A 17,989-nucleotide genomic window follows, 5' to 3' on the forward strand; every position below is an offset into this window, starting at 1 on the left:
TTTGTGCTTTTGTTTGTGTCATCTACTACACACTTTACATCTTAAATTGAACGTGTATGCACTTTGTAATAGTTCAAATTTTAAAGCATTAGTAAGCCACTGCTCCCCAACCTTTTTAGCCTGTTTTAGCATTTTTCTCTGGCAGAAAAGCACGGGCATAGGTTTGGTTTCTATGACACTGACATCAACTGCTAGCTAGGTAGCTAACCTAATGCTGTTAACAGGGGGTTGACTACCCAGCAAACAAGCTTACAATGTATATAGTAATAAAACCAGGGTGGGGAACAGATCAGTCCAAAGCTTTCAAACTACATCTGCCAACATCTCTGATTAACACGTATCTTAATTGTTTAATCCAGTAGAAGAGATTGGCCCCTCTTTCACAAAGTATTGATTGGTTACATACTGTACTTGCTCATGTAACTGTGAAATACTCCAAGCAGCATTGAAGGAGAGATGCATATGACTACAGTGTGATATTCTGCAGGACTTACAAAGTACTTATGGGTTAACCTATTTCATAATGCTCCCAAGGTAAGGTAAGAAAAGGGGCTTTGGAAACTATAAATATAATACATGTTGGATTGTCATCGAGAAGGGAAAAAAGGTATAACACAAATAACATAATTATATATGTGAATATATAATAATAACATACAGTGGTTGGTTGAAAGGAGAGGAGCAGGGAGGGGGAAGTCCTATTCTTGTGCTGAACTTGTTTTGCAGTTGGTTTGCTGAAGGTACAGCCAGACATTCCACTAGTCTGTTTACTCTTTCCTCTCTCACTCACTCTCACAGGCCTTTAACACACACATACACACACACACACACACACACACACACACACACAACACACACACACACACACACACACTGTGTTTTTTTGTCTGGGCATGCACAGACTAGTATTGTTTTCACCTTGTGGTATGTGTGTGTGTGTGTGTGTGTGTGTGTGTGTGTGTGTGTGTGTGTGTGTGTGTGTGTGTGTGTGTGTGTGTCTGCTTGCCGATCTGTCTGTGGACTGATTTCGTCACCACGATAGCATCACAACTGTGCAAGATGCAGTCCCAAACCTTTACAGGTGTGTAGTTGAGATAAAGGAATGAATCCAAGAACTCCAAGTAAGTGGGCTGGAAGTAGGGGGATGGGAAGTAGGGCCCTCCACACACTTAACACCCCTGGCCCAATTTGCCTTTGCAGCTGGTGTGATGCTGTTGCAAGATGGGCTCTAGTTAATTCAATGCAAATGTGTTTGTAGATACTGTATACATCATAATGTGTCAACTGCATTATTACATAATATTGTGGTCCTGTATTGTAGAGGGGTCCTGTATCTATCTAATTGCAGTACATGTTGTGTTTACATGGTGCTTTTTTCAACGGTGGGACAGACATCTGACAATAAAGACTCTTTTGTGCTGCTTTTGGCTGTTCATGTGAAAGAAATGCCAAACTAAGTAACCTAACATGGAATTAACTTTCACAAATGAAAAAGGTGTTTTAAAATATGTTATTGTTACAAACGTATTGAATTTAATATCACAAGAGGCTAATCCTACTTTAAACTAACTTAAAGTTAAGTGACTGTCCTGATACGGAATTAAGCTAATGCTATAGCTTGTGTCAGCTAAAGTATTTTTTGTTTAAGTAGTTAGTAATATCTCAGTAAGATGCTGAAAATGATGTGTGTAATTGAACTGCAGTTCCTCGATTGGCTGCTTGAGGCGAGTCATTCCCCATAGACCCCCATGTTAAAATAATCCCAACTTCACAGCCAAATTAAACATGTTTACAGCCTGGTACGAAAAATCTTGGATGCTAATTTCCCCCTTCATGACAACTGTACGAGGGTTGAATTATTTATTTAACTCACCCGTTTAATTATATTATGGCTTAAAGTCACGTACTGTTACTATCTACATATGATAAAGTATTTTGGTATGAAAGCCCACATTTTATAAGTATCATGAATCATAAATACATCTTTGGCATTTGTAGAAAACTGCTTGAAAATCGGTTGGAAATTTAGGGGGGGGAATAGCCCTGTAGTCCCGTGCCGAAGTGTCCTTGGGCAAGACACTGAACCCTGAATTGCTCCCGATGCTGCACCATCGGTGTGTGAATGTGTGTGAATGTTTATCTGATGAGGAGGGGGCACCTTGTATGGCAGCCTCGGCCACCAGAATGCTTCCTGTACTAGGCTATGTAAAAGCACTATGAGTAGTCGTTGAGACTAGAAAAGTGCTATATATGAAAGCAGTCTATTTACATTAAGAATAGGGCTGCACGATTCATTTAATTGCAATCGCGATATCACTTTGTGCAAAGACATGACTGCTACAATTGTGAGATATAAGCAACAAACAATAAAGGTTGCTGTGTGTGTGATACTCTCTAGTCTGTGTGCACGTTGTAAAGGCCCTGTGGAGGCGAAGGCCGACTGTGGCGTCGCCTCACGTCGGCCTTCGCCTTACGCCGCCTTCACACTGGCACTTGAAATCAGCTCCGTAATATGCAGTGCGCCCACAGTGGATGTCGTACTACACCATTGAAAGCATCGGAAGAGTGTAAAAAAAAAATGGCGGGGAGACTAGAACGACCGTTGTCCAGTTCTCTATGACCTCTCATCTGAGCGCTAGAGACATATAAACAGAAAGGCTGCTGCGTGGAGAAAATGTCGTTGCCCAGAATGTTGATATGTCAGGTCGGTTAAATGTGATTTGGCGGTATAATGTCAATAGTTCGATGTCTGTTGCTAACCAACTTAACCATAGCAGGTATCCTAGGCATTGTTTCTGCACGTTTCTCAGAAACGGAGCCTACGGTCCCTCAGCTTCACTACCCGAAGGATGACAGGGGACACCGGGAGATGGCTAACCAGACTCTCCGGGGGGTGTCAGCCGTTCTCTCAGCTAACAAGTCTCCCTACAGCGGGAGGGACTGAACGGCTCGCTGCTGGCTCGTTAGCTAACATTAACTTGCTAATTCCACACACCCAACATGCTATTGTCCTACCCTGGTTACAGAAAATTAGCCATACAAAATTGTCATCTGGTGTTAGCATTGTGCTTTCCTATGATTTGACAAGAACGTGTGAATGAAACATTAGCTAAGTTTTCATTTTATTCAAATATCACAGATTCATGTCCCCCAGGTATTGATCCTGATAGCACTATACAAGTGGATGAATTTGAAAATGTTTTCTGCAGGATAACATGTAGTACTAGTATTATTCCAGTAACATGTAGTACTAGTGCTATTCCAATTATAATCAACAACAGACCATAAAAAGTGGTGAAGCCCCTAAGTAATAAGAAGTTGACTGCAAACATAGTCAATTTAGCATCCAGTTCACGCCAGCCACAGCCTGTCCCAAAAGAAAATGAGACGGTGTCTGTTCTTCGACTAAGATCAGTTAAATCAAAGGTAACCAAGAGAGGGGCAATACTTAACAACCTAATTGGAATTAAAACTACCACTGCAATGATAGAACAGGATAGGAAAATTAGATGTGGATTACTAAATATCGGATCTCTGTCTTCTAAAACAGTACTAATAAATGAATTGATATCTGATAATCAAATTGATCTATTTTTTCTTACTGAAACCTGGCTGGGCCATGAAGAATATGTTAGTCTAAATGAAGCGACTCCTCCCAGTCATATTAATACTCAAATTCCTAGAGGCTCAGGCCGAGGAGGGGGAGTTGCAGCCATATTTGATTCAAGCCTGTTAATTAATCCTAAACCTAAACTAAATTATAACTCTTTTGAAAGCCTTGTTCTTAATCTTCAACATCCAACACGGAAATCAGTACAGCCAATTATATTTGTTGTTGTCTACCGAGCTCCAGGTCCGTATTCTAAATTTTTATCTGAATTCTCAGAGTTTTTATCATGTGTAGTCCTTAAATCAGACAAAGTAGTTATTGTTGGTGATTTTAATATCCATGTGGACATTGACAGCAATAGCCTTACTACTGCTTTCAACTCACTACTAGATTCTATTGGCTTCAGTCAGAGTGTGCATGAGGCCACGCACTGTTTTAACCACACCCTCAACCTCGTGCTGGCATATGGTATCAAAATTAAAGATGTATTAGTATTCCCGCAAAATCCTTTATTATCAGACCACTTCTTAATTACTTTCAAATTCTTAATACCCGATTATACGAAATTAGATAAAAGCTACTATACTAGATGCCTATCTGACAGTGCTATAGCTAAATTTAAGGAAGACATTCCAACAGCACTAAACTCATTACCTTGTTTTAATACAACAGAGGACCTTTATGTCAACTTTAGTCCCTCTCAAATCGACAATTGTGTAGATGGTGTTACGGCCTTCCTACGGACTACTTTAGACTCTGTTGCTCCACTCAAAAAGAAGAAGATGAAGCAAAGGAAACTAGCACCTTGGTATAACTCCCAAACTCGTAAATTAAAGCAAAACTCGCGAAAACTTGAAAGTAAATGGCGCTCCACCAAAATGGAAGAGTCTCGTTTGGACTGGCAAGACAGTCTGAAAACCTATAGGACGGCCCAAAGACATGCCAGATCAGACTATTACTCAGCATTAATAGAAGAAAACAAGAACAACCCAAGGTTTCTTTTCAGCACTGTAGCCAGGCTGACAGATAGTCACAGCTCTACTGAGCCATCTATTCCTCTAGCTCTGAGTAGTGATGACTTCATGAGCTTCTTTAATGATAAAATTATAACAATTAGAGATAAAATTCATCACCTTTTGCCCTCAACTTCTAATGGTTCACCTTTCAACGCAGGACTGCTAGAAAGAACGACTAGACCTGACATTTACTTAGACTGTTTTTATCCTATAGATCTTCAACAATTAATGTTAAAGATATCCTCAGCTAAGCCATCTACCTGTCTCTTAGACCCCATCCCAACGAGGCTACTCAAAGAAGCGTTACCCATGGTTAACACCTCTCTACTAGATATGATCAATATGTCCTTATTAACAGGTCATGTACCGCAGTCATTTAAAGTAGCTGTGATAAAACCTCTTCTGAAAAAACCCACCCTCGATCCTGAGGTCTTAGCAAACTATAGACCTATATCTAACCTTCCCTTTCTCTCCAAGATCCTTGAGAAAGTAGTTGCTAATCAGTTATGTGATTTTCTCCATAGCAACAGCTTATTTGAAGACTTTCAATCAGGATTTAGAAAGCATCATAGCACAGAGACGGCACTGGTGAAAATTACTAACGACGTTCTAACTGCTGCAGACAAAGGACTTGTCTCCATTCTTGTTTTATTAGATCTTAGTGCTGCTTTTGACACTATTGACCATTCAATCCTGTTACAGAGATTAGAACACTTAGTCAGAATTAAAGGAATTGCACTGAACTGGTTTAAGTCTTATTTCTCTGATCAATCTCAATTTGTTAATGTTAATGATAAATCCTCTAAGTACGCAAAAGTTAAACATGGCGTTCCACAAGGCTCAGTGCTTGGACCAATTTTATTCTCCTTATATATGCTTCCTCTTGGTAATCATTAGCAAACACTCAATTAACTATCACTGCTATGCGGACGACACCCAATTATACTTATCAATCAAACCAGACGAAACAAGTCAGTTAGCTAAACTTCAAGCATGTATTAAAGATATAAAATCCTGGATGACCTATAATTTTCTGATGTTAAAACTGTAACAAAACTGAAGTTATTGTACTGGAACCTAAACACCTCTGAACTTCATTATTTAAAGATATAGCTACTCTGGATGGTGTTGTCCTGGCCTCCAGCACTACTGTCAGAAATCTAGGAGTTATTTTTGATCAGGATATATCCTTTAACGCCCATCTAAAACAATCATCAAGAACAGCCTTTTTTCATCTTCGTAACATTGCCAAAATTAGGAATATCCTGTCTCAAAACGATGTTGAAAAACTAGTCCATGCATTCGTTACTTCCAGGCTGGACTATTGTAATTCCCTACTGTCAGGTTGCTCAAATAAGTCCCTTAAGACTCTCCAGCTGATCCAGAATGCTGCAGCACGTGTTCTGACGAGAACTAAGAAAAGAGATCATATTTCTCCTGTTTTAGCTTCTCTGCATTGGCTTCCTGTGAAATTCAGGATTGACTTTAAAGTCCTCCTCCTGACCTACAAAGCCCTAAATGGTCAAGCACCATCCTATCTAGAACAGCTCTTAGTACCTTATTGTCCCACTAGAGCACTGCGCTCCCAGAATGCAGAGCTACTTGTGGTTCCTAGAGTCTCCAAAAGTAGACTGGGAGCCAGAGCCTTCAGCTACCAGGCTCCTCTCCTGAGTGAAAACTCTCCTCTTTGATAAAGCTTATAGTTAAGAAGTGAGGAGTTGCAGCGTCCGCCTAACCCGGCCCACCTGCTTCTCTTCGTAGTCATCAGATTTATTGATCATATAATCAATAATATAGTGAGAGTAGAGGGAGGCAGGCCAGTACAGCCTCTCATCAATGTTTTCATTTGTTTCCTTTTATATGCATCCTGTCCCAGAACTGCTTGTTACTAACCTAGCTCTGGGGAGTTTACTCCCCGGAGTCCTTATGTTTCTTCTTCGCAGAGCGATTCCCTTCAACGCCCGGCCGCGTCCTGCTGCGTCTGCTGCACCCACCCGTGCTCTGCAGCGCCACGTTTCATCCCGCAACGTCCTGCTGTGACATGAACTACAACGACTACCTTCAAAGTCACTGTTCCACTATCTTCAATGCGACTATTATTGCCTTCACACCCCCAACCGGCCCCATCAGACACCGCCTACCAAGAGTCTGGGTCTGCCGAGGTTTCTTCCTAAAAGGGAGTTTTTCCTCGCCACTGTCGCAATAGCCACTGCTAATGCTTGCTCTTGAGGGAATTACTGTAATTGTTGGGGCTTTGTAAATTATAGAGTGTGGTCTACACCTACTCTATCTGTAAAGTGTCTCGAGATAACTCTGTTATGATTTGATACTATAAATAAAATTGAATTGAATTGAATTGAATTTTACCAAAAATGGCAACAACAATTATTAATGACTTACATTTTTAATCTTTCCATCTCTTCGGGCTTATTTCCGCTAGTCTGGAAATCTGCACGTGTCATTCCAATGTACGAAGGGGCGGAGGTTAAATTGGGCCGGAGCGCACCGGAGCGCAGCTCCCCCTCCTCAGGGCTACAACACACCCTGCCGGAGCTCAGCTCCATCTTCTTCAGCATCAAACATTTTACCGGGGCTTCAGCCCCGAATGTTTTGAGTGTAACCCCAAATGTATTTTGAAAAGTTGACCGACAAATATGAAACCGGATGTTGCTTAGTGTCCACTCTCGCTGTAAAAAGCTGAGCAGCTTCAGGTTTATGGATGCGCTCTGCTGTGGACATGCTGCGGCAGATGTGTTGCGTTTGAGCTCCGTGTATTTCTGCCAGAAGTTTCGGGTTTCCACCTCCGATGTTTAGCAGCGTACAGCCTCTTCCCTAAACGTCTCAAACAGGGCTCTGTGTTTCAAACGGGGCTCTGTGTCTGTCAGAAGGTCTGAGCTCTACCGTATCAGCAGAGCAATCACGTAATGCACAGCAAACTACGGTGCAGGTAGCCTGTAAATTATTTTCTAAAATATAGTGACTTTATTCTCGTAATAGCCTATATTATAACTATTTTTTTCACAAAATATCACGACTCCTTCAAATCTCAGAGAGAACAGATGGGATGAGTTATATTTTGAATGTGCACAAAGTTTTGGACATGAGCAGAAATCTTGCTCAATCATCTGAAATATTACAATCAAGAGGTTTATTAATAAATTCAATGAATAATGTATCACTGAGGTGAATAATTGTCATATGCACATTTACGGAGGTTACTTCCCCAACAAAAGATGCAAAAAAGGGAAGAATAAATGATGCCTAAGCTACATGTGTGCTGACTCAGATATAATTAGAAAAGTCAATCTAAAGGAGAATAAATAGATGACAGCAATACAGAATTCCTGACAGCCTTACTGCAATATTTTCCATTATGTTGTTATATTTGGATTGTAGCCTAATGTTTCTTTACATAAAGATAAAGGTAGAAATAGGTGCATAAAAATTCACCAAAATGCAGAAAATGAAGTGTTTAATGCTAAAAAATTCTTCACATCAGAAGTCACCAAACAAATCTGGAAGCAAAACCTTGGCCTTGAGTTGCCAGGCCAGTTATGATCAGACCAAATGTTGGTGCCATCTAACAAACTGGAAGCTAAAATGAACATACACGGGCTATTAACAAGCTGGGCCAGCCAATCACTGTTAAAAAGGCTCTAATAGTGGTTTCTGATTCTCTTAACCCTTGTGTCGTTTTCGGGTCAAATTTGACCCGTTTTCAAAGTTTCTTTATCAGAAATATGTATTTCTTTCAACCAAATTAACCAAAAATAGCATGGGTGGTTCCCAATTAAGTTCTTTGCAAGTAAAATTAATGATCACTGCTTTCATTGAATTTTGGGTGTTTTATTTAATTTTATTGCATTTGTGTTCTTCCCGGTCAATTTTGACCCGGTGGTGCAATGGGGCACTTTTGCGCTCAACAGCAGATGAACACACACACACGTACATGAATGCACATGTGGAGACACACAAACACCCCCACACACATGCACACACATACACCCCCTAACCTGATTTTACTCAGAAGGTAGGTATACTTTTATGTAAATGAGGTCTGTTGACCATAAATAGAACAGAATAAGTGTAAAACTAGTTGAGATGAATTGGAATGAAGTTGAATAAAAGTAGTAACACAGATGTGAGTGATTAATTATAATTGTCTATGCTTTATAAACACGCAAAGCAGATCAGGACACTTTTTGCCCAGGAAGACACCAGGTGTGATTATTGGCTGCCATTCAAAAAAATAAAATGGTTTCAAAACCATATCCTGACTAATCACTACCATATATATACCAGTCAGTGATTATCCACAAACATAGGTTCATCTGATCTTAACTATAATGAAAGTAATTCATAATTTATGCTTATTTTACCCCTAAAATTAGGTATTATTTCATGTAAATGAAGTTTATTCACCATAAATTCCAAAAATAAGTGTAAAACTAAACTATTAAGACTTATACCAGTCTGTAATAACCCATCAACTTAAATTTTTTGAACATATATAAAAACAATAAGTGTAAAATTAGTGGTAATATGTTGGAAAGAAGTTGTTAAGAAGATGTAACACAGAATTGGGTGATCATTTATACTTCATGCTTTATAAACTGGCAAAACAGACCGGGTCAATTTTGGCCCTCTTTGTCGACCTCTCAAATGCTTTTGACACGATCACAATCTAATTTTTAAAAAGTTGTCTGATATTGGCTTGGATACGGGTGCTTGTGCGTGATTTCATAATTACCTACCTTCTAGGTGTCAATGCGTGAAATCACCACTTGGCAATTCAGATTTCTTATCCATAATAAAAGGAGTCCCACAAAGCTCTGTATTGGGTCCTGTACTCTTTACCATCTATATTAATGAGCTAGTCTCTTCTTTAGCTGGTTGCCTCGCCTATATGATACTACTACTATTCTTTACTGTACTGCAGATAAACCACAAGCTGCTACTGACAACTTGCAGCTTACCTTTAACTTATTACAAGACACTCTCTCTGACCTTAAACTAGTCCTTAAGAGAGTTACTGATTACAAATATCTCGGACTGTGGCTTGATGAGAAACAGTCATTTAAGACTGCCTCGCCTCCAAGCTCCGACAGAAGGTGGGCTTTCTATACAGAAACCAGTCTAGCTGTCCTTTGCCTAGTAGGAAGAGAGTTGTAGAGGCAGTATTTTTGATCAGTATTAGACTATGCTGATGTAATCTATAGGCATGCAGCTACATTTACATTGAAACAATTAGATTCTGTTTATCATTCCACCCTTAGATTTATCACAGGTGATAGTTATAATACACACCACTGTGTTCTCTATAGTAAGCTTGGCTGATCCAACAACTGGCTCACTCTTAGGGTCCCTTGCGCGCACTCGGACCTTGGTAAAACAGCCTTTTTCTTCGATGCCCCTAGCACATGGAACGCTCTGCAACAAACGTACTCCCATCTGCTACTGTCTTGAAATATTTGGTGTTTAAAACGCTGCTCTTTAAATTGCAATTGTTTTTATTTGTTTTAATTGTGTTTTGCTTATGTTTATTTGTCATTGCAACTGTTTTTTGTGTATAATTCTTGATGTAAACTCGTCGTCATTGAAAATGAAGGAAACCTCAATGCCCTTTGAGGCTGGCCGGCTGGCAAGTAAGCTAACTTGCTTTCTAGGGGGCTAATTGTTTAGCAGCGCATAGAGAGAGAGGTCTATTAGGTCTTTATATTAAATATCACAGTATAGGATATTAGTTTATTAATGTGTTAGTATGTAGAGTTCTTTTAAAAGACATGTTATTGTTAAAGTAAATATACGAACACAAGTAGTTATGTACAGTATATCTTGTTGTACGTTTGCCATCTAATGCAAATAATGTAAAAAAAAATAGACATTTAAATTGTTCAAACCTGTGTGTTTTCTAGAGGGAACGTTCAAATGTCATTGTTGACCAGTTTTGACTGCTCATATGTGTGTTTGTTTGATCAAATGAGATGAAAAATGAAAGGAGCATTGTGTGTGCTTCTCACAGTCGTTTGTTTGCTTTCATAACACTCGTTTTCAAGCTGAACAGCCAATCAGATGACGTATGGTCAGGTCAGTGTCAGAAGTGTACAGGGTTGCAGTCAGAGCATGCAGATTTTAAGAAGAAGTTGTACAAAGTATATTTATTAACATAATCACTAGTTATTATATTACCATCCTAAATATCATTGTTTATAAGGGCATACCAAAATGTATAGTTTAATGAGTTTGAATGTACTTATTTATTGTTCGATTTATTTCATTTATACTGTTGAGCAAATCCAAAATGTCCATTTTGAAAATATTTTTTATTTAATTTTGTAAAATATTATATATATTATTTAAAAAAAAATATTGCACACTTTTTGTTTATGTATATCTTCTTATGCTCATTTAACTTTGTATGTTAAATTGAGAAACACATTTCAAAATGTTAGTATTTTGTGCATTTTCCTTAATAATCAAGCAAGTAGACATATTACAATTGCAGTATTGTAAATCACAATCACAATATGACTTTTTCACCAAATCATGCAGCCCTAATTAAGAGTTAGACTTGTTCATAGGCCCTGAAAATCTGCATGTGCACATCAAGTCATATTTGGTGCCTTTGCACTACATGGAATCTGTGGTGAAATAAACTTTGATATATCAAATATTAGAAAGCTTATCCAATCCTGTTTTTGCTGTCTGAGAAATAGCTCCAAGATGAAATCAATTTCGTTTTTTTGTTCTACATGCCTTTATTTCTTTGAGATTGTAATGTGAAACAACATCATCAATACACTGTTTATTTCATTTGTTTCTAGATTGTTTTTGAGATTTTATTACAGAATTTTTGATTGGTTTGGATTACTTTTAAGGCTTCTCGTGGCTCAAGGTATTTCAGAGTTGCTCTCCTCCAAGTGTTCATATTATGCTAATTTTCAGGTTCATAATTGTATTCAGAGGTTATATCAGAAAAGGTTTACATGGTTTAATTTGTGAGAGTGAGGCATCTCACTTCTGTTCCATCTTTGTTGGGAGTCGCACATGCTCAGTACCTAGGTAAGGACTACTAGCCAGTCAGAAGCAGAGTATGAGGGCGTGCCCTGACAGTACCTAGGTAAGGACTACTAGCCAGTCAGAAGCAGAGTATGAGGGCGTGCCCTGACAGTACCTAGGTAAGGACTACTAGCCAGTCAGAAGCAGAGTATGAGGGCGTGCCCTGACAGTACCTAGGTAAGGACTACTAGCCAGTCAGAAGCAGAGTATGAGGGCGTGCCCTGACAGTACCTAGGTAAGGACTACTAGCCAGTCAGAAGCAGAGTATGAGGGTGTGCTACGCTAGCAGCTAGGCGAGCATTATAACGTGTGTTCCAAAGTGACCACGTTGGTCTCTGAAGTAAAGGCTGGACTACAATAGAGCTGTTTGGAGCAGTTGGTGAACAGTGTTTTCTGTTAGAGATGGTAAGTCCCTTTGGGGGGGACTTTGGGCTTTTTCACCTTGTAAACCTGTAACATACACAAAAAAGATATATAACACAATAAAGGAAAGGGACAAAGCCAAAAAGCATAGTATTTGTATACTTTAATACTTTAACAGCCTGTGCCTGAAGTCCTCAGACAAGAACCTGCTAGCTGTTCCCACACTAGATTTATGACCATGTGCTGTTGATATTTACTCTCTCAAAGTAAAAGTAACTTTACCATGAGTATGCAAAGAAAAAGAGGTAAGAGATGTAATTCTATAGAGACAGATGTGTAGCAGAACCAGTTAAAGACATAATGACCAGCCTTTCACAGAAATCACACTGGAATTCCAAAAGTGAAAGTAGCCTCAGCAGCATTGAGCAGAAAGTCCCTCTTGTGTGAACCCAAATCAAGCAGCAGCACTATAAAAAAACAGACTTCCTGTAGGGGATGCAGACATGCTCTTCCTGCATGCCTCATGCATGCGCAAGGTTTTCAGCCAATCACAGAACACATGGCAGCAGGTCTCAGCCAATGGGTGCTCTTCTGGTTTGTTTTTCTGGATGGATGAAGACTAGTGGGGAAACTTGTAAAAATTCAGAGAAGTAGTGGCAATGTGATAAATGACTTATTTCATGTTCATGATACCATAAAGTTAGAGGTGTTTCATAATCCAACATGATCTGTATGAACTCTGCCCTACTTTTGGTTACATGACGTAGCCTACTGCTGTGAAACACGATTAGAAAATAATTATCCAGCTCGACCACAATCCAGATTTTGTAATCATATGTGATTTTAACTTGAATAAGGTAATAATAACACTTCTCGTGTATCAGGACACAAGTGATCAGAAATAGTAGAGATCTGAGTTATGGATCAGGTGGAGCTTGTGAATCGAGCTCTGGGTAAAGCATAGCATGGCAACAAAGTTCAGTAGAGATATGTGAAAATTCTACTTTAGTACAGTAACAAAGTATTTGTACTTTGTTACATTACAACACTGATCAGCACGCATGCATCAGCATGCTGGGGAAATATGCAAGCAAGGTAATAATGCTTCTTTCAGCCTTTTTAGTGATATTCATTAAACTGTCACGATTTTGAAATTGAATTGAATTGAATTTTACGTAAGACCTGACTGAGTCCGTGTCTTGATCTCCTAACTTCTGAGATGGTTGTGAAATGTGTTTACTTACATTATTTTACTTCATCTCACTAAATGGCAGCATGAGTTTCAAGTATACAAAAAAATATACAGTATAAGATCAGGGATGCATGATACAAATGGATGCTGCATGGTTGTACGCATTATTCTACCTGGGTTATTCCAGAACATAATCATGTAAGACATTATCCTATTTTACTGTAAGAGTGCTTTGTCGTGTTAATTGGAACTTCGTTGATATTTATCAGCAGCATACTTTGTATCATAGTTAACCTCAGGCACATGACCAGACCTGCTATGTAAGCACAATGGACTAACTGAGAGAACACAAGGAGGATGAGGAAATCAGTTCAGAGGCTGTGTGTGTGTGTGTGTGTGTGTGTGTGTGTGTGTGTGTGTGTAAGTCTCGCTGCCTCAGCCAATCACAGCCCATGTCTGAGGAAAGAGTGAGGCGTGCAACATGCTGGTATTGTGACATGATGGTAGAGGTGTTGTTATGTTAAACATAACAGCATGTGTCAGGTTCATTTGAAGCGCACAGAACGAGGGAAGCACAGGTGTATGATAACATAACACACACACACACACACACACACACACACACCGACCTGTGACCTACACGTTAACTTTACAGGGTGAAAATATACTTTAGATATTAACATATATTTATTTGAAGAAGCATCAACTATACACTAGGATGCGATGGTAACCAGCTGGTATAAGATGACTGTAACCATGAAAACCCTGGTTCTGTTCACGCAAGTCATCCCAAAGTTTTCTGTCAATTTCCACCGTCAAACTATCCAATAGATGTCAAGGAAAGAAACATAGGAACCGGGTCTAACCAAAGACTGTACTGTCTGTACAGTATCTTCAGCTGGATTCTACTCATCTTCAACTGCTTTGTTAAAGGAGAAAGAGATGCTTCATTTAAAGTCAGGAAGTCCTTAGACCTGACCTACAGCGAGATAACAATTAAAGAATGAGGCTCAGTAATGACCTAGAACAGAGGCAATAGTGCATTTTTTGGGGACTTTTTTCAGTGGCAGGTTAATCCACACTTGGTGCTCTAGTGGGTATTTGTGGCAGCAGGACACTGTATGTGGGTTTGAGTTCAAATAAGCTGCATTGTGTGTGTTCATGGTATTGAAGGAGCATGTCACCCAGTGCAGCAGTGTGGTCAGTGAGCTCCATTCAGACTGACACATTGACGCAGCTCAAACCTGCATCAGGGGTCTACTTCACAACTCCAGGGTTGGCTGCAGGTCAGAGGCTGTCCATCTTTGGTGAATTGGCGTTGCTACCAGGAATGGAAGAGAGAGAGAGAGAGAGAGAGAGAGAGCGAGGGAGAGAGAGAGAGTGTGAGAGATAACTGACACATGTGGGCAATTGAGAGAGAGAGTGTGCATATGGAAAACAGAGAGGTGAAAATTGTATCTGGTAATTACTGGATTCAGTGTAATTGTCAGGTTTACCAGTGAAGTGTAAAACGTGGGGTACACTCAGCACAGCCGACCTGTCGAGCGGCAGTGTGATATCATGGGAGCGCCGTAACTGTTTACACTGGTGGTTGCAACGCTAGCTGCTCTAGTGAACTCGTCCACGCTTCCTGTTTCCGCTTTGTCGCGCCCCGCTGAAAAACAGAGTGGTGCGCGCCCTCTGAACGCGCACTCAAAATCCTGGCGCACCAGCAAGATCTACGTCATTTTGACGTCACGCCAGCTCGGCTACGGTGACTGTAAAACGGCCTTAACGCTGCAGACAGACTGTCTGCTGACAGTTAGAAGCAGCGAGACAGATTTCTTCTATGAACAACAATGGAGCTGTATGGCACAAAGGAGTAAGTACTATTAGGCTTTGATACACAAACATTCACTTTTTTTGTTTGTTATTTATTTGTTATGGACATAGGAAGAATATAAAATATAACCAGACTTCTCCTCAATAAAGGAGTATAGAAACACAATAAATTCAGACAAGTCATTGCCCTGGATGCTTTGATGGGACCCTACGGCCTGATAAACAGCACTCTCCACCACCATTAGTCACAACATCAAGGAAAAATGCTATTGATCCCTCCAGTAGAGTTCGACACAGACAAAGGAGCACTGAGCTCTTGTGGAAGTAACAAAAGTGTGTTTGGGAGTTCGCTTTTTCTCTATAGTTAATTAAACACCTGTAGGTTGGAGCAAATATATGTATCTTCTTTGCAGTTACACACAATACACATGGGGAAACATTACGTTTTGTTAATCAGTTAGGATTGGTGGTCACACCTCCACTCTACTGCTGAACGTCGGAGCCCCCCAGGGCTGTGCTCAGCCCCCTCCTGTTGATGCTGTAAACCCACGACTGCAATCGTCAGCATGGAGAGAACTCTGTTATGATGTTTGCAGACGACGCCGCCATCATCGGCCGGATTACAGAATCAAAAAATTACAGAGGAAATCAACAATCTTGCAGGGGTGTCGCACAGAGAGCAACCTAGTGCTCAACCTCAACAACACCTGAGAGCTGATCGTTGATTTAAGGAAAAAGGAAGCAAAAACACACACACACACACACACACACACACACCAGTCTACATCAGTGCAGCTGAGGTAGAGCAAGTGAACAGTTTGAGGTTCATGGTTTATAAATCAACTCAGAGTTCAGGGTTGGACTCAGAGTTTGTAAAACCTCCTTCCTGAAAGTGGGTTGTGGTCAGCGCTGGCTTCTGCCCCTAAAACGTTCCTATGGGTGTAGCGTGATCGGCTGGAGGCTGCACTATAAAAATACATCGTTGATTGGAGAGTAAAAAAAAATGTAATTGGGATTTTTTCTACCTTGGCGGGTCTCAATCTACCTGGCAGGGCGCCCAAGTAGAACCTATGTATGGGAAACACTGTCCCATCTCCACACTGGTAAAGAAATCTCAGAAACTTCTGTATTTCTCATGGAAACTCAAAATCAAAATTGTAACCTTGTTAGCATGTCAATATGGTTTGATATGCTACAAAACATATCATGAGCAAAATAAGTAACCAACTGAGCTGAGCATTTCCGCTTCGGAACTGCAGTGTACCAATGCCAGCCTCAAAAACCCAGGTTCAGTCAGCCGGGGTTTCATACGTCACATAAGAAACTAATATCCTTAGCGTAATGCTGCAGCAATCAGAGGAGAAGCAAGGTGTAGCTACGTTATTGGTAATATTGTACGGCTCACAACGACTCATTTTGTGTCAGTTACATGCTAACAAACAACATAAACAGATGCTAACTAAACTCACTTTAATTAAACAGACTCATTTTTAATTTTTTTATGTGGGAAAACCATGTTAAACAAAATATTAGAGTACTCTTTACATATTTTAAAAGGTGTCTGGAGGGGGGGCTGTAAGATGGCTTGCCATGCCAAGTTCTGTTAACTTTTGTGGAGGAGCAATAGAAAGCATCCTGATTGGAAACATTACACACTGTGGTTTGTGCATGGCCCAGGACAGCAGGGCTCTGCAGAGGGGGATTAAAACCGCCCAGAACATCATTGGTACCCATCTACTGAGCATCAGTGATATTGGTGAGGTCAGGTGCCTGCCTAAAGTCCAAAGGATAGTAAAAGACATTACCCACCCATATGGCGTTATATTAGTGCCAAATGTCGAGAGCTCAGTGAAACATGTTCACGAGCAAATAATATTAATTCACACGCACAGACACAGCAGCAAGCGAGGAACAAACAGCAGCGAGTGCACATAACAACCACTAGGGGGGATTACGCGCTCTCGAAAGTGAGTTCTGCTCCTGTGCTTTTATTCTGCTCGCTCGGAATGGTGTTTTGCTCGCTCGCGTTAGTCGACAGGTTGTGGGAGGGAACAAACGTTGGCCCTCTTGTGATTGGTCATTTCCCACACGGAAGCCCAGGAAGGGATGGACCTTGGTCTTGACCAATGGTCTTGACCATAGAAAGCCAGCGAAGAAGAGACCTTGACAAAGATAAGAGGAGGACGGTTTATGGGGTAAGTTGCTGTTGGCTAAAGCTAGTCATATCTGCAGAAAAAACACAATTTCATGTCAAAGTGTATATTTAGGAGATATGTTAGTGCAGGTGACAACAACGTTATGTTTTTAGCATGTTAACGTGTATTGTTATGTTAACGTTAGTTGGCAGTCAATAACGTTAGTTAAGATTAACGTTAGCTAGCTAGCTGGTGTTTGAATAACTAGCTCCCATTAACGTTACTGTTAACTCTCTATGTCTTGCAGGTAACGTTTTGTTATAAAGTTATACAGTAAACTGCATCTTAATTTGTATCAAAGTAAATTATTATTTTATTTATCTAAAATATGTTAGTGTAGGTGACGGCAACGTTACTTATTTTTTAGCTAAACGTAATATTAACTTTAGTTAACGTTAGCAGGCAGTCAAACGTTAACATCAGTGATTAAGTAACGTTAACGTTAATTGCCGGTAACGTTAGCTCCCTATGTCTGCTGGCCAGTAAGTTAATCTAACGTTAACGTTTTAAACTGCAGCATTGTTGGGCTAGCGTGAATAGTCTAGCTATGCCACAGAATAAAGCAACATTGCTAGACGTTGTACGTTAAGTATTAACGTTACATTACTTTTTGTTAATGTCAGCCACAAGTTGAAGGTTATGGCAGACCAAAATGAGGTGAGAACCTTATTCTCAATGTTCAAAATGTAGTTTTACATTTGTTTTAATCGTTAGTTTGTGGCGTTGTTTGTTT

The sequence above is a fragment of the Perca flavescens genome, chromosome 14 (assembly GCF_004354835.1).
Source record: "Perca flavescens isolate YP-PL-M2 chromosome 14, PFLA_1.0, whole genome shotgun sequence".
NCBI classification, from domain to species: Eukaryota; Metazoa; Chordata; class Actinopteri; order Perciformes; family Percidae; genus Perca; species Perca flavescens.